Source organism: Ovis canadensis, chromosome X (genome assembly GCF_042477335.2).
Source record: "Ovis canadensis isolate MfBH-ARS-UI-01 breed Bighorn chromosome X, ARS-UI_OviCan_v2, whole genome shotgun sequence".
Taxonomy (NCBI): domain Eukaryota; kingdom Metazoa; phylum Chordata; class Mammalia; order Artiodactyla; family Bovidae; genus Ovis; species Ovis canadensis.
The window spans coordinates 106692265-106718204 of NC_091727.1; the positions used below are offsets into that span (position 1 = coordinate 106692265).

The following is a 25940-nucleotide window of genomic DNA, read 5'->3' on the forward strand; positions in this document are numbered from 1 at the left end:
GCAGCAGCAGCAGCAGCAGCAGCAGCAGCAGCAGCAGCAGCAGCAGGATTAAATGGGAAACACAGGCTTGAATGTTCTGGTCAATTAAGAGACGGAAGAGATGAGGTAAGGGACAAAAGTGAGAATCTTAAAGTGTAGTATTGGAAATTACAAACAAAATGACCAAACTCAACAGGTGCACCTAGGAATGAACTATTAATGAATACAAATGCCTAAGGGTAATTTTTTCTTGAACTTATTTCCTGTAGTGCTTTTCTGAAAGAACACCACGCTCCTTGCTAAGCTTATTTTCTTTGTTCTGATCATCACTCCTCCCTCACTTCCTGACTTTATTGCCAAGATCCAGGAGGCAAAGACAGATAGGCAAGAGAGCATGTCACGGACCATAAGAGGACAAGCTGTATGACTTGAGAGGCCAAATAAAGGCTGAGGCACAGAAATCCTGCCTTGGCTATGCTGTAACCCGAATGAGTCACATGGGCCTTTTTTTTTTTTTTAAGTATCCATTAATATGACCATGTCCATTTTGTGATTGTTCCATTTCATGATGTTCCTATGATATTCTGCTTATATATATATTTATTTGGCTGTGCTGGGTCTTAGTGGCAGTATGTGGGATCTTTTATTTGTGACATGAGAACTGTTGGTTGCGATATGTGAACTCCAGTTCCCTGACCAGGGATTGAACCCGGGCCCCTTGCACTGGGAGCATGGAGTCTTAGCCATTGGTCCACCAGGGAAGTTCCTGAAATGTTGCTTTTACTCCCATAGTATCACTGTCTTCATTCTGATTTGCATTATCATTAAATTAATTATTATTCTGAGGTTACAAAGTTGTGGCATACGGGATACCTTTGGCCCACAGATGTGTTGCATTAAGCTAACATGTGTTCACATTTAAAAAGACAGTTGCCACTATTTCAACAATGGGAGGGTTCTTACAAAAATATGGATTTCTGACTTCTGCAAAAACAGAACCTGGCACCTAGAGCCCCTGTTTCTTCATGACAACGACTGACTGGAACTGAGCAGTGACTACCCTTATTATCAACTTGACATTGAATCTGAAAATCTGTTAACTGTTTTTTATGGAACAGAACTGACATTGTTGCTCTTCTAGCAACGTTAAGAATGTGAAGTCTTCTATAAAAACTGGGAAAACAATAACTAGACTGAGGGGTGAGAGGACTGTGGTGATTCAAGAATTAAAGGACAGGAGTGGGCTGAAGACTAGGTTAGGTTAGGAATGGAGAGCTTGGACAAAACTGCTGAGATGGCAGAGGGAGAAAGTGAGGAGGTAATTTGGTTGTTTCTCTTACGAGGCTTCTCAGGAGGAAACCACTTCTAGGGCATATGGTGCTATTTCTTTGCCTTTAACTGAAATTTTTATTGAGCACCTACACTGTACCAGACACTGGGGATACAGTCCTGAATAAAGGAGACATAGCCCCTGCTCTCCTGGAGTTCACTGTTGATTGGGGAAGCCAGACATTAATAAATATAATACTATGAGGGAAAGTAAGAAGGTGCTAAGAAAATCAGCACTAAAGAAACTTTTCCTCAAGGTCCATCCATGTTGTCACAAATGTCCTTTTTCATGGACGAAAAATACACCATTGTGTGTGTGTATACACTCCATTGTATGTGTAGATATATATTCACACCACATCTTCTTTATCCTTGAGTATATTATGCTAAGTGAGAGAAATCAGAGAAAGACAAATATTGTGTGATCTCACTTATATGTGGAATCTAAAAAAGTCAAACTCTTTTTTATTTTTTGACCACTCTGTGCATCATGTGGGATCTTAGTTCCCTGACCAGGGATCAGACTCATGCTCTCCGCATTGGGAATGCAGAGTCTTAACCATTGGATTGCCAGAGAAGTCCTCTTTCTTTTTTGATTCAATTAATCAATTGTTGGGCTGACCACAAGGGTATGCTGTTCTTTTTTAGTTGAAGTATAGTTGAGCTCCAGTACTTTGGCCAGCTCGTACGAAGAGTTGACTCACTGGAAAAGACTCTGATGCTGGGAGGGATTGGCGGCAGGAGGAGAAGGGGATGACAGAAGATGAGATGGCTGGATGGCATCACTGACTTGATGGACATGAGTCTGAGTGAACTCTGGGAGATGGTGATAGACAGGGAGGCCTGGCGTGCTGCGATTCATGGGGTCTCAAAGAGTCAGACACGACTGAGCGACTGAACTGCACTGATAGTTGCTCTGCAATATTATATGTTATAGGTGTATAATATAGTGATTCACAATTTTTAAAGATTCTACTCCATTTATAGTTATTACAGAATGTTGGCTGTATTCCCCATGTTGTATAATATATCCTTGTAGCTTATTTTATACCTAATTGTTTGTACCTTTTACTCTCTACCCCTATATTGCCCCTTTCCTTTTACTTCTCCCCACTGACAGCCACTAGTTTGTTCTCAATATTTGTGAGTCTGTTTTGTTATATTAACTAGTTTGCTGTGTTTTTTAGATTCCCCATTGAAGTGATATCATAAGGTATTTGTCTTTTTCTGTCTGACTTACTTTACTTAGCATGATAATCTCTGGGTCCATCCGTATTTCTGCAAATGGCAATATTTCACCTATTTCATGGCTGAGTAATATTCTATTCATCTGTTAACGGACACTCAGGTTGCCTACATAACTTGGCAACTGTAAATAATGCTGCTATGAACACTGGGGTGCATGAATCATTTTGAATTAGTGTTTGTGTTTTCTTGAACAAATAAAACCCTTAAAAGTAGAGAGTAAAATGTGGTTACCCGGGGCTGGAGGGTGGGAGGACTGGAAAGATATTGTTTAAGGATGCAAGCTTGCAATTATTAGTAAATAAGTCCAGGAGATCTAATGCACACTACAGTGAATATGGACAAGACTGCATTACAATCATTACACTTGCTAAGAGACTCAAACTTAATTATTCCAACCACTAAAAGAATGATAATTATGTAACATGATAGAGGTACTAATTTTTGCTGTGATCATATTATAATATATAAATGTATTAAATTAACATGTTGTACACCTTAAAATTATACAGTGTTGTAGGTCAAATATATTTCAATTTAAAAAAGGAAAAAATGTTCTAATCTAGGGGAACGTTTCCTTGTGGAAAGACACTTGGATTGGGGCTTGAAGTAGATAGGAGTTAGTAGGGCAAAGAGGAGGGAATAGAGCTTTACAGACAGAGGGAACAGCATGTGCTAATACCACAAAACAGGCAGGAGTTTGGCACCACCAAAGACCTGACAGAAGGTCTTGTTGTTTCAGAGAGGAGAGTGGCTGGTAAGGAGGCTGGAAGCATCACAAGTCCACTGCACACCCTTGGAGGTGGTAGAAAGGAGTCTGGGTCTTCAGAGCAGCAGGGGTCACTAAGAGGTTGAAAGCAAAGTGCACCATATACGTATTTTTTTTTAACACTTCAGCCACCTGGCAGTGAGTCCTTGTCCACAGAAGGCTTATCATTCGCCCCGTTTTTTGTGGTTTAAAGCAGCTAAACGTTTTTCCCATAGAGGATTTAAACTTTTTTTTTTCACTCAGAAATATTAATCACAGCACAGATTTCTTACCACTGTGGACAATATGCCTTTCGGGAGATCTAAGTCCAGGGAAAAACTCCACTCTTGCCTGGCTCACTGGCCATATTGAAACCAATGGGAGTGAGGAGAGGTGTATTTTTCAATCTTGCTAATTACTTTTAAAATTTAGAGGAGTTCAAACAAAATCATTTTATTAATGATGTCCTGCTCATTTGCTCTTGGATGTATTTTTCCTATGTGTCTCTGCCATCCTAGCCTCCCAACTACAGCCCTTGTTCAGGTCCTTATTACCTACATGTGAATCACGGTCCCCTTGCTATGCACCCTACGCACCTTCCAACTATTACATGCTTAAGCTGGGACCCAGCGGTCATTTTCCCCCTTCTGGAAGGCCTGCCTATCCCATTACTCTGTATCGGGATACAGAGTATCATCACGTTACTCTGCTGCTCCGAAAACCCTGACAGCTCTCCCACTCTCTACAGCAAGATTTCTAAAGTGTGGCCCATAACTCTGCTCAAATATATGTATTTGCTTTCATATACACAAAACATCTCTGGAAGAATATAGAAAGAACTGAAAACATTAATTGCCTTCAGGGAAGGGAATGAGTGTCTTGGGGCCTGGTGGGAAGACTTTTCTTTATATAATCCTTTATACTTTCTGAATTTTGAAACCTGTGACTTTTAGGATTTTTAAAATGAACAAGTATGTGTTTTTTAAAATTAAGAAGTGTGTGTGTGTTAGTCGCTCAGTTGTGTCCGACTGTTTGCGACCCCATGGACTGTAGCCTGCAGGCTCCTCTGTCCATGGGATTTTCTAGGCAAGAATACTGGAGTGGATTGACATTCCCTTCTCCATTAAGAAGTATATATACATATAAAGGAAGTATGGCTCATGACTACATTAGTTGCTAGGGCTGCTATAACAAAAGACCACAGATTGAATGGCTTAAACAATAGAAATTTGTTTTCTCATAGTTCTGGAGGCTTGAAGTCTAAGATCAAGGTGTCAGCATTTCTAAGATCAAGGTGTCAGATTTCTGCTGAGGCCTGTCTCCTTCACTTGCAAATGGCCATCGTCTTGCTGTGTCCTCATGTGACCTTTCCTCTGTGTGTGCATATTTCTGATGTCTTTTTTTGTGTGTCCAGATTTCCTCTTCTTAAATGGACACTTGTCAGGGTGGATTAGGGCCTATTCTAACAGCCTCATTTTATCTTAATCACATCTTTAAAGATCCTACTTCTAAGTAACAGTTACATTCTGAGGTACTGGGGGGGTTAGAGCTTCAACATATGAATTTTGGTTTGTGTGTGTGCTCAGTGGTGTCCAACTCTTTGTGACTGTATGGACTGTAGCCCGTCAAGCTCCACTATACTTTGGATTCTCTAGGCAAGAATACTGGAGAGGGTTGCCATTTCTTCCTCCAGGGGATCATCCCAACCCAGGGATCAAACCTGAGTCTCCTGTGTCTCCTGCATTGTAGGTGAATTCTTTACCCCTGAGCCACCTGGGAAGTCTATGAATTTTGTGAGGGGCAGCACAATTCAGCTCATAGCAATGAGCCATGTGCACTAGAAACATCTGTAGTGTTTGTTGAGAATGCTAAGAATCCTATGCTTCATCCCAGATCCACTGATTCAGAATCTACTTATCATGAGTCTGAGGTCACATGGGTTGTTCGATTCTAGAAGCCCTCAGTTTGGCAGGACATCACATTCTTTCCTCATCAAAGTACTTGTGTCTGTGGGGAAGTCATGTTTTTTTGCTTTGTTCTTATTAGTCCTTGGAGGGAGGAATTCTCCTCTCATTCCATTTCTACTAGCCATTTGGCCCCTGGTATGCACAGGGCTTAGCAGGTGGCTCAGTGTTAAAGAATCCACCTTCCAAGCAGGAGACATGGGTTCAATCCCTGGGTCAGGATGATCTTAGTGATTAAACAACAACAACCCTGGTGCACATACTACCTCTACTTTATAACACTGAATGTATCAGCCCATCCAATTTCCACAAGATCAGAGGCATGTACTACTGTCCACTCTGGTTCACTTGCTTTAAACGGAACTCACATTTTTACATATGTGGGAACATCAATAATAATAGGAATACTATGCAACATTTATTAAATGCTACTATGTTTCAGGAATTATGTTATAATTTTATATTATCTCAGTTAATATTTACAATGGTTGTGGTTTAGTCACTCAGTAGTGTCTGCCTCTTTGCGACCCCATGGACTATAGCCCTCCAGGCTCCTCTGTCCCTGGGATTTCCCAGGCAAGAATACTGGAGTAGTTTGCCATTTCCTTCTCCACGGGATCTTCCTGACCCAGGGATCGAACCTAGGTCTCCTGCATTGCAGGCAGATTCTTTACTGACTGAGCCACCAGGGAAGCCCAATATTTACAATAAAGCTATGCAACTAGTTACAGTCATCTCCATTTTACAAACAAAAAAATAAGAGCAGAGAGGTTAAGTAAGTTGGTGAAGGTGGCATATAGTAAATGGCAGATTCTGGACTCTAACCCAGGTCTACGTGTATGCTCATGTCCGACTCTTTGCGACCTCAAGGACTGTAGCCCACCAGCCTCCTCTGTCCATGTAATTTTCCAGGCAAGAATACTGGAGTGGGTTCCTATTTCCTTCTCCAAGGGATCTTCCTGAGCCAGGGATCGAACCAGTCTCTTACGTCTCCTGCTTTATAGGTGGATTGTTCACCACTGTGCCACCTGGGAGCCCAGGCCTCTGTACCTCTAAAGTCCCTGTATTTCTACCATGATGGGGATTTTTGCCTCTAAGTTCGTGAGAAATATTGGTCTGTAGTTTTCTGTTTTTGTTCTGGTTTTGGTATTGGGATAATGCTGGCCTCATAAAATGCACTGGGAATTGTTTGTTCTGCTATTCTTTTTCTGATAGAGATTGTGTAGAATTGATGTTATTTTTTCTTTAAATGTTTAGCAGTAAAACTATCTGGGACTAAAGATTTCTTTTTTTTTTTGAAGGTTTAAAAAAAGATGACTTCAACATCTTTAATAATTCTGGAAATATTCAGGTTATTTCATCTAGGATGAATTTTCAAATTTGTGTGTTTTGCAGAATTTTCCTATTTAAGTTGTCAAATTTATGTTTATAAAACTCTTTGTAGTACTTTATTTTCCTTTTAATGAGTGAAGCATTTCTACTGATAGTCTTTCATTTCTGGTATTGGTAATTTATCTCTTATCTTCCTTCCTTTATCAGCCTGTGTCATGCTTATTACTCTTATTGATCTTTTAAATTAATTAGCTTTGATTTTCATTTATCTTCTCTATTATTTTCTATTTTCAATTTCTTTAGTTTTTCCTCTTCTCTGTATCATTTCTTTCTTTGGTTTGCTTTGGATTTATTTCATTCTTCTTTTTCTAGTTTCTTAAGGTAGGATTTATATTGTTTATTTGAGACTTTTCATCTTTAAAAATATTTATTTATTTATGGCTCTGCTGGGTCTTTGTTGCTGCCTGGGCTTTCTCTAGTTGTGGTGAGCAGGGGCTACTCTCTAGTTGTGATGTGAGGCTTCTCATTGTGGTGGCTTCTCTTGCTGTGGAGCATGGGCTTTAGGCACAAGGGCTTCAGTAGTTGAGGCACATGGGCTCAGTAGTTGTGGCTTATGGGCTTAGTTGCCTTGTGGCCTGTGGGATCTTCCTGGACCAGGGATGGAATAGGTGTCCCCTGTGCTGCTAGGTGGATTCTTAACCACTGGATCACCACAGAAGCCCTTCTTCTTTTCTAATTTAAGTATTCAATGCTATAAATTTCCCTCTAAGGTTGCTTTAGTGGCTTTCCACCATTTTGATGTTTTACTTTCATTTTCATTGTTTCATTATTTAATAATCTAGTTATATTTCTGTTTTCTCGCAGTATACAATTTTGAAAAAAAACTATTGCTATTTCTTCAAATTTACTTATCTTTTCTTCTATAATGTCTTATTTGCTTTTAATCCATCGAGTATACTTTTCATTTCAGATGCTGTAATTGTACATCTCTTTCTAGAGAGTCTTTTTGTGTCTCCTTTTGAATCTTTTTTTATATCTTCCATTCCTCTTCTGATTGTGCCCGTGTTTTTCTCTACCTTCCTAAACATATGGGGGCATATTTATAATGCTGTTTTAATGTCCTTGTCTGCTGTTTCCATCATCTTGGTCATATCTGGATCTCTTCCTATTGACTTTCATCATGATTAGGGTCATATTTTCTTGCTTCTTTGTATAGCTAGTAACTTTATTTATTTTAAAATATTTATGTGTTTGGCTGTGTTGGGTCTTAGTTGAGGCACATGGGATCTTCCTTGCAGGTTTGGGATCTTTCATTGTGGTGCCTGGGCTCTTTGTTGTGGCTCACAGGTTTCAGTAGTTGTGGCACATGGGCTCTAGAGCATGTAGGTTCAGTAGTTGTGGCATGGCGGCTGAGTTGCCCTGTGGCTTGTGGGATCTTAGTACCCTGACCGGGGATCAAATCCACATTCCCTGCATTGGAAGGTGGATTTTTAACCACTGGACTACCAGGGAAGTCCCCTTAGTAACTTTATATTGAATGCAGACATTGTTAGACTTTTGTTGGTTGCTGGATTTTGTTGTATTCCTTTAAATAGTGTTGGATTTAATTTTCTGATACAGAGTCAAGCTACTCAGAATTAGTTTGATCCCCTTTTAAACTTTGTCAAGACAGGTCCAGAATAGGCTTCAGAATAAGGTTAATTTTGTCCCCCCACTAAGGTACCATCCTTCTGAGGATTCCACTGGATGATCTTGTATTAGGAGATCTTTCTATTCTGGCTGGTTAGGACAGGAAGTATTACCAGCCTTATGTGAGCTCTGGGAATTATCCTAGTTACTTTTTGATGTGTTTCTTTCCCTAGCCCTGGGTATTTTACTCTCATATCTGTGCAGATGCATACTCAGCCAAAGACTTAAGGGGTCCCTTCTGTATATCTCTAGAGCTCTTTCTCTGTGTTGCTCCTTCCTCTCTGGTAGTGTGATCTACAAATTATAGTTGCCTTGGCTCTTGTGAACACCAGCCTCTGTCTACTCAAGTCAGTGAGACTGCTGGACTTTGTTTGGGTTTCTTCTCCTTCTACTGCATCTTGGAAACTGCCTCAATGCAGTAACCTGGTGCAGTTGTAGGACTCACTTTGTCCCCATACACTTGAGGCTTGCAGTCTTTCACTGCTTGTTGCCCAATGTCCTAAAAACATTCTTTCATATATTTATACAATTTCATAGTTTTTAAGGTGGAAGGATATCTAGTCCCTGTTACTCCATCTTGGCTGGAAGCAGAATTCAATTAACTGAATTTTAACTTTTGTTTTTCTTATCTTGCTATGTTTAGTTTGGGCTTCCCTGGTGGCTCAGACAGTAAAGAATCTGTCTGCAGTGCAAGAGATCTGGGTTTGATCCCTGGGTTGGGAAGATCCCCTGGAAAAGGGAATGGCAACCCACTCCAGTATTCTTGCCTGGAGAATCCCATGAACAGAGGAGCCTGGTGGGCAACAGTCCATGGGGTCACAAAGAGTTGGACATGACTGAGTGACTAACACAACAAAATAACACATGCTTAGCTTTTAGGAAAATAAAGAATACAAAACAGACTGTATCAGGAATTTAGTTTAAAAATTAATTTATAGAGCATGTCCCAGGCTCAGTCCACACTCAGCTGATCTAAGAACTATATTCCTTAGATGTCTAGTTTTTCATTATTGATAGCAATGAAATTATGGCCTAAGACTCTTAGGCTCTTGGCCAGTACACAAATACTATGACTCACCCAGAGTCTCTTTACTAAGAAAGGATGAGCTCAAATTTTATTAAAAGGCTTTCTAAGGGAGGTGTAGTTGGTTGTGGGGAATAATCCCAAGGGGTTTCTGCTTAACACTTAGCTGCTAGAATATCCTATTGCCCAAAAGAATTGCTCTAAACTTTCCAATTAATATAGGGTTTTCCTATACTTGACATTTATTATCCAGTTTATCATTTCCACATATATTTACTTCTTACCCTCTACTGTTCTTCCTCCTATCAGTGTCCCTTCTCCACAGATACCATCTTTTTCCTGCCCCCAACATGTCAAAAGCTGAGCTATATATCCACAACTCCTGTTAGGCATGAATCTTGATGTAACCTTAGCTGTACTTTCTACTGGCCTCTGTCATTGTTTCTTCATGGCTGGTTTCCTCACTGGCTGTCAAATATGCTTTACTCATTTGGAATTTAAGTCTATGGCCATGGTGTTGCCACTTTCTGCAATATCTTTTGCTGCCACAACTCTTGGCCATCCTTCAAAGGTCAACACAAGTGGCAAGCAGCTGTTTTTGCCCTCAACTCCATCAAGTGTGCACCTTTTCAATTTGTATCATTCATTTAGGGACTTACTGGCTTGCCAGGGTTCCTAACACTATGGCTCATGCATACATCTTTCCTCCACAATTACAGTGTAAACTCATGGAGAGTAGAAACTGTTTAGAGGCGTTCTTATCTTTCTTGGTACTCCAACTCCATTGCCTGCAGTGTCTAGTATTTTGTTATGCTCTTGGTAAAGTAAGCCCCAAACAATAATTTTTTTGAATTTGCAAATTAATGGAGAAATGAAAGAACACTGTTGAGGATGTACTATATAGCAGAGGGAACTCAGTGCTCTGTGGTGAACTAAATGGGAAAGAAATCCAAAAAAGAGAGGATATATGTATATGTATATCTGGTTCACTTTGCTGTACAGCAGAAACTAACACAACATTGTAAAGGAACTATACTCCAATAAAAATTATAAAAAAGAGCACTCTGAAATCTTTAAAGTGAATAATAACAAAAGCTAACATTTATTGGGGCTTCCCTGGTGGCTCAGATGGTAAAGAATCATCCTGCAAAGCAGGAGACATGGGTTCAAGCCCTGGGTCAGGAAGATCCCCTGGAAAAGGGAATGGCAACCCACTCTAGTATTCTCAACATGGGGTGGCGAGGTGGGTACTCAGAGTCTGGGCACTCTACTTCTGGCTCAGGGGCTTAGTAGACAACAAAACTTATGATGGCTCAGTAGGTAAAGAATCTGCCTGCAGTGCAGAGACACAGGAGGTGCGGGTTCAATTCCTGAGTCAGGAACATTTTGTGGAGAAGGAAATGGCAACCCACTCCAGTATTCTTGCCTGGAGAATCCCATGGGCAGAGGAGCCTGGTGGGCTACAGTCCGTGGGGTCACAAAGAGTCGGATACAACTGAGTGACTAAGTGCAGCACAGAATATAGAAGTAGGAAGGTGAATCCAAAATTGACCTCTGCAGGTAAAGAGCCAGAGAAGGAGGTGGGGACAAGGACAGGAGCATATTACATCCATAAACTCACTTGGGAAATTGAGAGAGGCCATTTTCAACTAACCCACCCACCCATAGACTTCTGCAATGTGGGAGACCTGGGTTCGATCTCTGGGTCAGGAAGATCCTCTGGAGAAGGGACTGGCAATCCACTCCAGTATTCTTGCCTGGAGAATCCCACAGATAGAGGAGCCTGATGGGCTACAGTTTGTGGGGTTGCAAAGAGTCGGACACGACTAAGAGACTAACCCACCCACCATTTTCAACTGTCCTTGAGGAAGGAAAGCCAGATAGATAATGGGAGATGCCTTCGGAAGGAAAAGGGGGAAAACGTGGCTGGGAGGGGTCAGCAGTTCATTCCTTTTTAAGCACAAGGAGAAAGCCTGAGCACCAGGTCTGACCAGTGCCTGTATAATGACAGGACAAATGTTTGCAGCTTGGGAATCACCTGTGTGCCCCCACACAGGTCTCTAGCTCTTGGTGCAGGTGCTGGTCTCCAGCCTGGACAGCTTTTGGCTGGAGCCCTGTCTCTTTTTCTGTGCCTCTGGCGTTACTGGCAGGTGTAGCCTCTGCCTGGGACTCTTGGCTCTTGGGAAGAGGGGTGGTGGTGGTGGCCTTTTCTTCCTGGCAGACTGCTCGATACTGCCAGCCAGACGTCCTCCTTCTCCTACTCCTCGTGGTGAGCAAAGTAGATGTAACATCTTCAACCCCTTTCTGGTTTCTCTTGAAGGACAGGCCTCTGTTTGAAGGGCTCCTATCAATCAGGAAGATCATTTCTCTTCCTTTTCCTTCTCCTCCTCCTTTCCATCTCTCTTTCTTTCTCCTGCCCCCTCCTCCTTTCTTCTTCTGAGTCTCTTGGACTTGAGATTGGGAGGTGCCGACTCATTGGCATTCTGGTGGCCTGGGCTGCAACCTCTGTTCTATTCAGAGTGAGGAGACTCCCCTTTGCCTATTGATGTTAATCTTTATTTCTTTTCAGGTGGCCATTCTCCCATCCTTTGGCCTTGGTAGTGGGGTGGGGGTGGAGTAAGTGTTCACATTACTCTAGGGCACATAAGAGCTCTGGGTGTTCATACTGGGGGGAGCTGATCTGGGGATACCCAGATCTTCCCCAGACCCAGGCCCTGGAGGGAGTTCATTGTTAGTGGAGTGGTGGGCCTGCATTACTGAGGGAGCAACATGCCAGCAGAGGAGGAGCTCCATAATCCTACAACAACTCTAGGAGATAGATAGCTATGGTCATCCCCTATTTAAGGAACCTAAAACAGTCTTAGAGGAGTTAAGTAACTTGTCTAAGGTCACACAGCTATTGAGTAAGAAGGGGTGTCTTAAATTAAAACCCATGTTTGTCTCTAGAGCCTGTGTTCTTGATCAGGATAGGTTAGGTCAACTTGATTTTAAGGCAGTAAAACTATTTGAATGTGGATACTGGCAAATATCACATTTTTTGCTGCTGACTGTGGGTGCCAAAAGATTTCTAAGAGGTATTATTGTTCCCTGCAAATTGTGTACCTTTGTTGACAGGGACTGGGCCACCTACTGTTTAGAAGTCATGGCAGATATAACTAGGGCATCTGAAAGGTTGCCCTAGTTGCCAATTAGACAAGTTCAAGTCACTGTGTCATGGTCAACATAGGAAGTGCTAAAGGTAGCTCAATTAGAAGCGAGTGGAGGAGAAACGCCTGTTGAAGCAGAGTTCCTCTCATTGGGTAAGCTTCTTACCAAAGGGTTTCCTGATGAAACTTGTCTGCACTTTCTTTTCTCGAATGAGTCAGGAGGTTAGAATGCTGGCATCTGTCTATCAGCAGAGTCCTGCAGGCCTCTATTGGAAGGTATCAGCTAGAGCTCTCCTGTGAGTGCAGTAATTACTAAGCTCTTATTGGAATGGGCTTTGGAAGAACATTTGTTTAAAGGGTTGTATCCTGGGCATTTTTTGCTCCTCCAATGTTATTAAAACCCAGTTGCTGTTTTTCCAGTTAGGCAAATGTTAGAGGAAATGAAATATAAACAGAAATTAATTTCTTCTCTCTGACATTTGATTTGTATTAGTTCCAAGTTATACTGTGTTCCTTTTAAAGCTCAGTTTAACGAAGTTAATGTGTATATATTTTTCTTTTGAGACTGATAATAAACTTGAAAACTCATGTTTCTAGGAGAGAGCTATGATGTGACCTGCTTTTTTGGATTAACCCAAATGGTGTGTTCTTAACTCTGTCTTTTGGGGCAGAAAATAGCAACCATGGAGATCGCTGCATTCAGGGCTTGGTAGAGTTGTGAAGGAGGATGCAAAAGTTGCTCTTGGTGCTTCTGTACTTCTTCAGTCATTTTTCTCCACTCCCCCATTCCTGCCTCAGCTTGTCTGTGCCCAGATACTGCACACTCTGCCCCACCTTGATGGCAGTGTGCCCATCCTCTTCTTCCTCTCCCTTTTAAGAACTTCAATCTCATCCAAATGTCCTCCTTCAGGACTTCCTACTCTATCCCGTGGCTTCATCCTGCCATTTGCATCCTACCTCTTGCTTTTATTCTGGACTGGAACTGATTCTTCCTTACTGTTTTTCCTGGTCTGACCCCTGTATGACTCTTGTTTCAGCCTCTCTATACCCTGCACTGTGCCAGAGGTAGCAATAAATATTTATTGAATGAATAGGTAAATGAATGAATTTGAGGAATTATGATACCCAAACCGTGTGTGAGATCTTTTTTATTTATTATTTTAAAATTCCATTAGTATGAAAAATTTCAACTATTCAGAAAAATGGAGGGTATAGTGTAAAGTACTCTGATGTACTCACTACCTAGCTTCTGTAGTTTTCAACACATGACCTCTCTTCTTTCATTTTCACCCCACTTACCTTTTGCCAGGCTCTTTAACTGAATGCAGTTCAGTTAAGCAAGTGCATGATGGGAACACTTAAAAAGCCATTATAGGTATCTGAGCTTCATCATCTGAATTCATTTAGAACTCCTGGCCCCTTCTGTGACTCTTTGTTCTTAACTTTTCATCGTTTCTTGTTTGGTCTCCTGTTTGGTCTCACTTCTCCTAGGGGTTCTTAACATGGGTGCACAAGTTCCCAGGGAGTCCATGCATGAAAATCAAGGGGTCATTAAATTTTTATGGGGAAAAAATACAGTTTTTTTTTTTTACCAACCTCTGATATTTAACCTTTTCTTCTATCATGAATGTAAGCAATGAACCATAGTAGTAGTCACAGTACCTGCAACTTTGAAACCAGTCAGTTCAGTTTAGTCGCTCAGTCGTGTCCAACTCTTTGCGACCCCATGAATCGCAGCACGCCAGGCCTCCCTGCCCATCACCATCTCCCGGAGTGCACTCAGACTCACGTCCATCGAGTCCGTGATGCCATCCAGCCATCTCATCCTCGGTCGTCCCCATCTCCTCCTGCCCCCAATCCCTCCCAGCATCACAGTCTTTTCCAATGAGTCAGCTCTTCGCATGAGGTGGCCAAAGTACTGGAGCTTCAGCTTTAGCATCATTCCGTCCAAAGAAATCCTAGGGTTGATTGCCTTCAGAATGGACTGGTTGGATCTCCTTGCAGTCCAAGGGACTCTCAAGAGTCTTCTCCAACACTACAGTTCAAAAGCATCAGTAGGAATCCTTTTATATCATATTACAGAAGTTGTAGAGATTTCCAATTATCTTTTATGCTCATCGTTGTTTTGGAAATTATGGTAGTGATTACACTCACCACTAGATCTTGTTATTTAATGTGTTAATAAGGAAACATATATATTACTATATCATGTATAAAATATTCTATAATTGTAGAGTGGCATATTCGGTTTCCTTTGTGATCCATTATGTTTTATTACTTGCATTTAAAAATAATGTTATGAAAAAAAAAATCCATAGGTTTCACCAAACTGTCACAGGAATCTATGACTCAGGTAAAGCTTAAGAACCTTGGGTCTAAACATTTGACTGACAGCATTTTTGAACTCCTTACTCTAACTTTGACTTGCTGTCTTCCTCCCTACCTCACCCCTTGCTACCATACTGTTTATTGCTTGTTTTCTGCCTAATATACAGCAAAGAAGCACGTCTTTTCCAAATCCTGCCCTCAGGGCTAACTGCTGAAGGTACTCTTGGCCAGAAGAGGAGCCTGAGCAACCTTGGCTGGCAACCCCAGAAAATGGATTCAGCCAATTATCATTTACTAGCAATAGGAGGGCCTGATGGATGACTTTAATATATTTCAGTTTTCTACTGCCCAAGTAATTCTCATAATTCAGCTAGCTTCACATTATAATCTATTTTGGTCCCTGACTGACGGTTAAATATTTAATCCCTGACTCTTCTGGGATTTTGGCAAGGCACTGCCTCCCCCCAGTTCCCCATCCCTCAGCCCTTGAAATTATAACAGAAGAAGCAGGTTGACTTCTATGCCCTCTACACACTTTATTTTTATCAATTCTTCCTCTCACTTTTCTATACCTTCTCTGCCTCTCTACCTTTATATATTTTTTTAAAAAAAAGACGTTTTCATTCCTCTTGGGTTCAGATCTCTGTTAGGTGGCAGTAGAAAAATCTAGTGGGCCTCATGTTTCATGGCCCCTGCACTGAATTGATAGGCATGGGCTGTAGGAACATGGCTGAGGTTGAAAGGGGCAGCCTTCCCAGTGGATAATAAGTCTCCTGTTGGAGGTTTTGTCTCATTCCTCCAGCTGTCCTCATTTTCTCTACCTTACCACTCTTAGCCTTTAGGACACTAAGGGCTTGGACAACTAGCATTTGGGCTTGGTCACTCTTGGGGTAGGGCTTCCATTGCAGGTACTAACATCCCCAGAACATCTGTTTAATCTTTCTAATATCCAATATCCAATTATCATGCAATAGACAATTGTTCTCTTATCCATTTCTTTCCTTTTTCAAAAAGAATACATTTCCTTTTATGATGTGGACCATTTTTAAAGTCTTTATTGAATTTGTTATAATATTGCTTCTGTTTTTTTATTGTTCATTACTTTATTTATTTATTTTTTAATTTTATTTTTACTTTATTTTACTTTACAATACTGTATTGGTTTTGCCATACATTGGCATGAATCTGCCATGGGTGTATACGAGCTCCCAATCCTGAATCCCCCTCCCACCTCCCACCCCATATCATCTCTCTGGATCATCCCCGTGCACCAGCCCCAAGCATCCTGTATCTTGTATCAATATTGTTCATTACTTTTATGTTTCTTGCTTTTGTTTTATGTTTTGTTTTTTTGTGGTTTGGTAAATTGTGGTTTATAAAGTCAACACATTAAATAATAAGATCTTGTGGTGAGACTAATCACTACCATAATTTCCAAAGCAGTGATGAGCATAAAAGATAATTGGACATTTCTACAACTTCTGTAATATGATATAAAAGGATTCCTACTGGTTTCAAAGTTGCAGGTACTGTGACTACTACTATGGTTCATTGCTTACATTCACGATAGAAGAAAAGGTTAAATATCAGTTAGAGGTTGGTAAAAACAAAACTGTACTTTCCCCCCATTTTCTCCCACATGCGCATTTTCTCCCACATGACGGGATGCATGTGGGATCTTAGCTCCCTGACCAGGGATCAAACCTGCACCCCTGCATTGGAAGACAAAGTCTTAACCACTGGACCACCAGGGAAGTCTGTCAACCATTTCTTTCTTTCTTTTTTTTTTTTTTTGTCATCCATTTCTAAAGTCCCTGTGACTACAATGAAATGTCCTCAAATTCTTTTACTCTGTCTGAGGGATGCTGCTATTTCTATAGATCATTTGCAGAAGAGAAAAGATTTACATACTACTATTCTTCCCTTCTCAGGCTAACAGCTCCTGTCAGTTTCCCAGGTAACTTCTCTCCTTAAAAGGAAATGTTCTTAAAAGAATCTAATAATTGTGGTTTATAATGTCAAAATACCTTCAACTTTTTGTTCTTTTTAGGCCTTTAAGTGTAAAATTAGGCATGAGAATCCTGTAAAGACATGAGGCAGACAGCTCAGGATTAATTTAGCCCCCACACCCCCCCCCCCAGCTCACTTCATGGGCTTGTTTCCCAGCCTCTCTCCAGTTTTTGCTTTCATATATTGGTTCTACATTTCTGCTAAGCCCTCGGACTGGGTGATCTATGTTTTGGGCTCTCTATCAGCTTGCAGCTTGGCATCCTCAGGACTCTACATTTGGAATCTTCTCCTTGGTTCCATGCCTCATATTCCTGGGCAGCAAACATGTTGGTTTTACCCACAGTTCTTGGACCCCCCTCACCACCCTCCCAACACAAGTGTTGAGATCTTTCATTTTTCAGGGCTTCAGAGATCTGTTGTATAGAGTCATGAATCATGCCTTCTACCCTGTAGCTCAGCAAGCAGCAGCTGATGAGAATGAGATGCAAATTGAACTAGTACATTGAATCACTACCATCCTTGTGCAAAAGCAAGGTTGAAGTTATTGGCATGATTCTCTCAGGTCCTCTATCAAAATACCCTTGAACTGCTTCTGTTTCTGTTATGGCTTGTTATTTCAAATATAAACATTGACATAGATAAAGCAATTCCTTTATTTTTTGTAATAAAATATATATAATATAAACTTTTCCATTTAAACTGTTTTAGGTATACAGTTCAGTGGCATTAATTATATTCACAATGTTGTATAACTGTCACCACTATTTATATATTTTTGTCATCTCAAAAAGAAATTCATCAATCAATAACTCCCCCTCTTCCATCCCTCCCATTCCTGCCTGGCCCCTGAAAACCACTAATCTATTTTCTGTCCCTGTGAATTTGAGTATTCAAGATATTTCATATAAGTGGAATTATATAATATTTGTTCTTTGTGCCTGGCTTATTTTGCTCAGAATAATATTTTCTAGGTTCATCAATATTGTAGCATGTATTACTCTTTAATTCCTTTTTTGTGGCTGAATAATATTCCATGGTATGGTTATATCACATTTTATTTGTCCATTTATCCATTGATGGACACTTGGGTTGTTTCCACTTGGCTATTGTGATAAGATTGCTATGACCATTGGTGTACAGATATCTGTTATTTTTGGATCCTACTTTCAATTCAGAAGTGGAATTGCTCAATCACATGGACTTCCCTGGTGTAAAGTGTCTGCCTGCATTGCGGGAGATCTGGGTTCCATCCCTGGGTTGGGAAGATCCCCTGGAGAAGGGCATGACAACCCACTCCAGTATTCTTGCCTGGAAAATTCTATGGAATTCTCCAGAGGAGCCTGGTGGGCTACAGTCCATGGGGTTGCAAAGAGTCAGACACGACTGAGTGACCAACACTTTCACTTTCATGGTAAGTCTATGTTTAACTTCTTGAAGAACTGCCATAGTATTTTCCGCAGTGACCTCACCATTGTACATTCTCATCAGCAAATGCATGAGGGCTGCAATTTCTCCAACTTCTCATCAACACCTGTTATTTTCTGATTTTTTAAAGATGATAGCTGTTCTAGTAGAAGTAAAGTAGTCTCTTCTTTTGGTTTTGCTTTACATTTCCCTAAAAAGTAATGATGTAGAGCATTTTGTCTTGTGCTTCTTGGCCACTTGTATATCATCTTTGGCAAATGTCTTTTCAAATCCTTTGCCCATTTAAAAATTGGATTATTTGTCTTTTTGTTGTTGAGTTATAGGAATTCTTTATATATTTTGGATATTAAATTCTTATCAAACATATGATTTGCAAGTAGTTTTCTCCCATTATGTGGGTTGATGTCCTTTGATGCATAAAGGTTTTCACTTTAAAAAAATTATTTATTTATTTTTGGTTGTGCTGGGTCGTCATTGCTGCTCAGGCTTTCTCTAGTTGTGGTGAGTGGGGGCTACTTTCTAGTTGTGATGCACGGGCTTCTCATTGTGGTGGCTTCTCTTGTTGCTGAGCACAGGCTCTAGGGTGCGTGGACTTCAGTAGTTGTTGTGCATGGGCTCAGTAGTTGTGGTTCCCAGGCTCTAGAGCACAGGCTCTGTAGTTGTGGTACATGGACTTAGCTGTTCTGCAGCATGTGGGATCTTCCCAGACCAGGGATCCAACCCGTGTCCCTTGCACTGGCAGATGGATTCTTTACATTGAGCCATCAGGGAAGCCCCAGCTTTCACTTTCAGCGAAATGCATTTTAAAAAATCCTCTCATTTTATATTGGAGAAGGAAATGGCAACCCACTCCAGTATTCTTGCCTGGAGAATCCCATGAACGGAGGAGCCTGGTGGTCTACAGTCCATGGGGTCGCAAAGAGTCAGACACGACTGAGCGACTTAGCTTAACTTAACTAACTTATATTGAAGTATAGTTGATTCACAACGTTGTGATTTAATGAGGTACATTTAAATAATATTTTTTCTTTTGTTACCTGTTCTTTTGGTGTGCTATTTAAGAAACCGTGCTTCAAACCACAGTAATGAAGATTTGCCCTTATATTTTCTTCTATGAATTTAGGGCTTTGATCCATTTTGAGTTATTTTTTTTACATACTATATATTAAATTCTATTGCTTTGGACAGTCTTGATTCATAAATTCTCTTGGTTCTTTGTCCAAATTTGACTTCATGCCATTGTTCCTACCATTGAAAAAAACTGCACCCTTGGATTGGTTATGCAGCCAGGACCTTGGCCCCATCAAGTCTTTGCAAGTAAGAGTCACTTAACCTATGTGTTCTATGCCAGTGTGTCAGAGAAAGACATCAGATATAAACATAGAGTACCAGAAGACTGGCCGCCAACTCTACAAGAAGGATGCTTTCTTACATTATTATTCAGGAGAACCATGTACTTACCACATGCCTAATCAAATGTAAAAGAATAGAACTATAAAGAGTATAATATATTTAATTGTGTAATAATATCATTTATTAAAAGTATCAAAAGATATTATAATACAGAAGGATTGAAAAAATTATAGATTTCCCACAGAAGAGCTGAGATCTGGCTTTCTCCATGTTAGTCAGATCACGTAATCTCTGCTGCATGTTAATCCTTGATAGTATAAAGTATATATCCTGTTGTTGTAGTTGTTGTTTAGTTGCTCAGTCGTGTCTGACTCTTTGTGACTCTATGGAATGTAGCCCACCAGGCTCCTCTGTTCATGGGATTCTCCAGACAAGAATACTAGAGTGGGTTGCCATTCCCTTCTCCAGGGATCTTCTGACCAAGGGATTGAACCTGTATCTCTTATATCTCCTGCATTGACAGGTGGACTCTTTACCACTGAGCCACCAACAAAAGATAGCATAAAGTATATATCTTAACGTTTTAAAGAGTGAAGACTGTACTGAGAAGATAAGGTAGCATTACGGGCCAGCGTGTATAATCACTCTGGGCAGGACGTGCTTTCAGAACTGTACCTTCTGCTCCTAACACCATAGTGCTTGCTGGTGGTTGATGATGACAACACAGGATGCTGAGGCCATCTTGAAGGAATAATGAATTTGTATCTAATGTAAGAGAAAGTGACTCTGAAATGAAAGCCTTGCCATGTCCCCAGTCATGCTGTGGGTAATAGTACCCACCCCCCCTCAGTTCTTCTACTGCCTAACACTGTAACCTCTGCTAGGGAAGGCTAAGAACTACTTCTTCCTTCTCTTCTCTTGCAATTCAGTGAAATTTCACTGAGCATCTACTCTGGGCCAGGCCCTGCACTAGACTGAGAATTCAAAAATGAAAAAGACTTGGTTCTTATTCTTGGGAGCATTCTCATCACAGTCTTCTTTCATTGCTGCCTTGCCTTATTACTTTAGGGAAACTTGAGTGCTTCGGTCTGTATTGGTGTCTGGGGACATTTGAAGGGGTCTACATGTCAGAGAAACTCAGGATTTTACACTCAGTTTTCCATAGAGGAAATAAGCTTTGAGGATGCAAGTGAGAAAGGTATAGAAAGGTCTAGAATGAAGTAAATAGGGCATGTTCCTATAGGAAAACCTTCCTTCTGCCAACCACTATATAGTTGTGTCTTGTTAGCTTGTTCAGCTTTGATAATGTGTTCTATTAACAACAACAACAGCAGCAACAACAATAATGGTAAAAATAGTTAACAGTGAGCACCTACTATTATCAGGCATTGTACAAAGCACTTTACATGTATGAACTCATTAAATCTTTCTCTCAATCACATGAAGTAGGTGCTGTTATTATACATATTTTACAGATGAAGAAATAGACACACAGACTGATATGCTAGTTTTGCTGTGTAAAGGTTTATATAGATAGCTCAGCACCCTTGGGGGGAGTGACAGTACAGTTCAGCTCTACTGGAATTGAGGCTGTATTTATTGCCTAAGAATCTTCAGCTACCATGGATGATGTACTGAAGGCTCTCTTGGGAACTCTCTTGGGAAACCATGTGTCTTATGCCTTCACCAGGGACTGCTTCTACTAAAAGAGGCTATGAAAAGTCAGAAACATGTTAGTTAATTTAAAAATGTGACCAGAAAGTAAAGTTAAAGTCAAATCTTGGGAGAACAGCCTAAACTCCACAACTTGTTATAACTGACTTGGCATCAATTGAGAGAGCCATGACATGAGGATTTTAAAGTCATGGGGACTAATTCTGCAAACCTTGATACACCAAGCCAAATTTCTTCTAAGTTTGCTCTGGAATTTCTTACCTCAGTCAGGTTCCTCTGGCTAGTGAACTCGTTAACTTTTATTGTTGAGTGTTTTTCACGTAACCATGACTCTGTAACCTATATAGCTATTGGCCAAATGATACCATGAAAGCTTTGGGAGGCAGAGTGAGTAACAAATCAAACTGTCCTTGGGATAGAACATTCTTTCTTTATCTTCATCCTCCCTCTTTCCTTCCTCTCTTTCATACAAAAGCTCTCAGTCCAACACTGTCACCAAAATTTACAATCTGCCTTAAAAGTGGATAAAAAGAAACTCTCTCAGTTTAGATAACCCCAGTCCCAACTATTAGTAGTTTACTGTTGCAATGTGAATAGTAAACTAGTTTTGCAAATTGTGCTAATTATATCTAAAAACACCAGGTAAACTACTTTTAGAGTGGAACAGAAAAAAGTAAGTTTATTAAATCTCTGGTGCTGGAAATATTATAATGGCCAGTGAGTATGTGTATTTCTCTAATATGCAAAATTTTTGCTAGATACTACAGTGTAAGTGATAAAAGAGAAATAAGACAGCTTCTGCCTTCCTTCAGAAGCTTAACCTCAGTCCCTACTGTTCTTCATACAGTTTCTTGGCTCGCCAGTCCCACTTAATTCTCACTGTCGAGGTGGTAGCATGGGCTTCTTCTGCTTTGCTGCCCACAGTCTCCAGGCCTGCTTTCAGCTCACTTCTGCCTCACCTCTATACCATGGCCAGATTAATCTTTCTAAGGTTGTGTTTCCCAAATTGTGGTTTAGGAATGTTTTGTTGTTGCCTTTAACCCCCGTTAAAAAAGAGGATTTTGTGCTAACGCAAGTTTAGGAACCAGAGAATGTTCAAATCCCTCCTGAAAATTCATGATGTACAAGATTAGCATGTTAAAGGGTCTGAGAAGTTCTGTGATTAAAGAAACATCTTTAACTTTCTTTAACCCAGCATTTCCCATGCTTAATTGACCACAAAACTTCTTTTTTCATGTAACATCAATTAATATTACATCCATCACTTTTTCAGAAATGCTGCCCTAAAGCATTGCTTTGATCATGCTATTTTCCCAGTTAAAAAATCTCCAGTGGTTCCTCATTTTCTCCTTGGTGGGTGGGTGCGGGGGATGTCCACTGTGTCAGCCTTATTTCAAAGACCTTTGTAACCTGATCCTAACTTAATCGAGCTGGATTTCATTTTCCACTGCTTGCCTATGTGGACCATTTCCCCCTAACTAGATAGTTCTGTTTATCATTCTGTACTCCTCAGGCCAAGAGAGGAGGCAGGTCAAGAATGGGTGGGGACTGAGATCTGGTAGTGGCACGTAGTAGTCATTTGTGAGTCAGTTACATGGGGAAGGCCCAGCAGCAGGAACCTGGAAGTGGGGCCACACAAGCAGGATAAAGTCGAGGTAGAGTTCAGGATGAGTAGATGTAAGAACTACCAATGGCTGAAAATGGCTTACAGCTTGATATGTAACCCTGTGCACACAGTGTAAGACCTGATAACCAAAGAAATGGACATCAGTATAGGGCAGATACTGAAAGTAAGTGCAAAAGGAAAAGAAAAGAAGCAGTGGTGAGATCAGATCAGCTATTTTTCACCTGCAGAAATAACTCTGGGGTCTGCTGGGTGTGACCAAAAACTAAAACATCCCTAAAGACAGGATGTGTGTGTGAGTGTACAAGTGTGTGCATGTGCACACATGTATACCTTTGTTTAAGATAGTGACTGTTGATATTCTCTTTTAAAAATTTATCTGACTACATCAGGTCTTAGCTGAAGCACACAAGATTTTCTTTTGGCATGCAGGCTTTTTAGTTATAGCATGCAGCATCCAGTTTTCTGACCAAGGATTGAACCTGCTGCTGCTGCTGCTAAGTCGCTTCAGTCATGTCTGACTCTGTGCGACCCCATAGACGGCAGCCCACCAGGCCCGTCCCTGGGATTCTCCAGGCAAGAACACTGGAGTGGGTTGCCATTTCCTTCTCCAATGCATGACAGTGAAAAGTGAAAGTGAAGTCGCTTGGTTGTGTCCGATTCCTAGCGACCCCATGGACTGCAGCCTACCAGGCTCCTCTGTCCATGGGATTTTCCAGGCAAGAGTACTGGAGTAGGGTGCCATTGCCTTCTCCTAGGATTGAACCTGGGCCCCCTGTATTGGGAGCACAGTCTTAACCACTGGACCACCAGGGAAGTCCCAGATTGTTAATATTCTTTGAGAATCTGATGGACTTCTTCTTAGAAAAATACACACACACAAAGAATTTTGCATAGGATTTTAGGGGTTTCATAGACTATGAACTCCATGGGCCTAAGTTCACTGAATCCATCTTATCTAATGCTTAAGGGGCAAGACAGAGATAGAAAGAGAACTTTCCAAACAACAGAGATGCTAGCCAGGCTGATCTCTTAGGTGTGTTTTTTTCCTTTATTTCCCCAATTATAAAAGGTAGCAGCATGACAAGAACCAAATTGTGCTTCGCTTCTGCTTATTGACTTACAGATACCACTTCTGAAATTGATTCAGTGACCTGTTCTCTGTTACGCTTTTCTTTGTCCCTGGGAAATCTATACTCTGTGACCTTTCGATCTGTGAGACACACATACACACATGCTCAAAAAGAGTTGCTTAGATACCTCCATGTCCATTTAGTATCCTGGCTAGAAGGAGACACATGAAAGAGGACAAAAGGGCTATAAATCAAGATCCCTAGAGGCTTTAAGAGAAGATTTCAGTGTGTGAGGACAGGGCAGGGTGTGAGTGAAGCTCTTGTGCTGGGTGAGTGATTACAGTGGTGGTGCTTGCTTCAGGAAAAAGTGGGCTTTGAGTGCTTTTCACACTAAAGGATGAGCCTTCACTTTCTTATCACAATTCTCCCAAAGCAATGGTTGTCAACCCTGGCGGTATACTAGAATCACCTGAGAAACTTTGAAAATATGCCCATGTCCAGGCCTCAAACTCCAGGGATTCTGACTTAATTGTTCTGAGGTGTGCACAGAGCATACTTATATTTTATAAACTGCAAAGCATTCGATTTAAAAATGCTCTACAATATATTAAAAATAGCTCCTATATAAACATGTATAAGGCTTCCCTGGTGGCTCAGACAGTAAAGAATCTGCCTATAGTGCAGGACACTCTGCATTCCATCCCTGGGTCAGAAAGATGCCCTGGAGAAGGAAATGACAACACACTCCAGTATCCTTGCCTGGAGAATTCCATGGACAGAGGAGACTGCCTGGCTACAGTCCATGTGGTCTCAAAGAGTTGGACACGGCTGAGCAACTAACACTAACAATATCTATCTTATCTATCATCATCATTATTATCATCCTCATCATCAGCTATCTAAGAAAACTGTAAATTTCACCTAGAAGAGCCCATATTCTATCACAAATAAGGAAATGATAAATCTCACCTATAGAAAAACCTATATTTTATCATAAATATGTATGGCCAGATTTCTCAGACTCCATTTTTAGGGGTGAGTATATTTTAGATTTTGATGCAGAAGTAGACAGAAAAGTATAAAGAACCCCTATGTTCCCATCACTCATTTTTTTTCATTGGAATGTTTGTTTTCTTACTGTTGAATTTTGAGATATAGAAAGATAGCATATAAATTCTTTATCAGATATATAGCTTGCAAATATTTTCTCCCAGTCTGTAGACTGTGCTTTCATTTCAATATAGTGTCTTTCTAAGAGGAGAATTTAAAATTCTAATGTTCTAAATAATCATTTTTTTTCTTTTATGAATCATGTCTTTGATATTATGTCTAAGAATTCTTTACTGAACATCAGATCAGGAATGTTTTCTTCTACATTTTGTATGATTTTTTTGAGTTAATATTGTATAGTTCAGGTCAACATTTTCTTTAGTTTTATTTTTTGCATATAGGCGTTTATTTGATCCAAAAGCATTTGTTGAGACAACTATACTTTTCTCCATTGAATCGCCTCTGCACCTTTGTCAAAAATCAATTTAGCACATGTGTGTAGATCTACTTATAGACTATATTCTGACCCAGTCATCTGTATGTTTATCCTGACATTTGATTACTGTTGCTTTATAGAAAGCCCTGAGAGCATATAACGTGAGTCCTATGACTTTGTTTTCTTTCCAAATTGTTTTGGCTTTTCTATTTCCTGTGCTTTTTCATATGTTTTTTAATTAGCTTGTTGATCTCTACAAAGTATCCTGCTGGAATTTTGATTGGAATTCTGTTTAACGTATAGATTGATTTAGAGAGAATTGGCATATTAACAATTCAAGTTTTTCACCACATTAACATGGCATCACTCTCTATTTGTTTAGATTTTCTTTAATTTAGCACCATCAGCACAATGGTGAATAGAGTGGTGAGAACAGATCCATTCCTGTATTATTTTGAGTCAAATAAAAGATATTTCATAATTTAATCTATAACTATAACAATGTATATCT

General features: G+C 40.4%; 1 long non-coding RNA gene across 1 annotated transcript in view; it reads left to right on the forward strand.

The window, feature by feature from the left end:
• Positions 1 to 25940, forward strand: part of LOC138931170 (uncharacterized) — an 854662-nt gene that overhangs the window by 65954 nt on the left and 762768 nt on the right. The window lies entirely within an intron of this gene.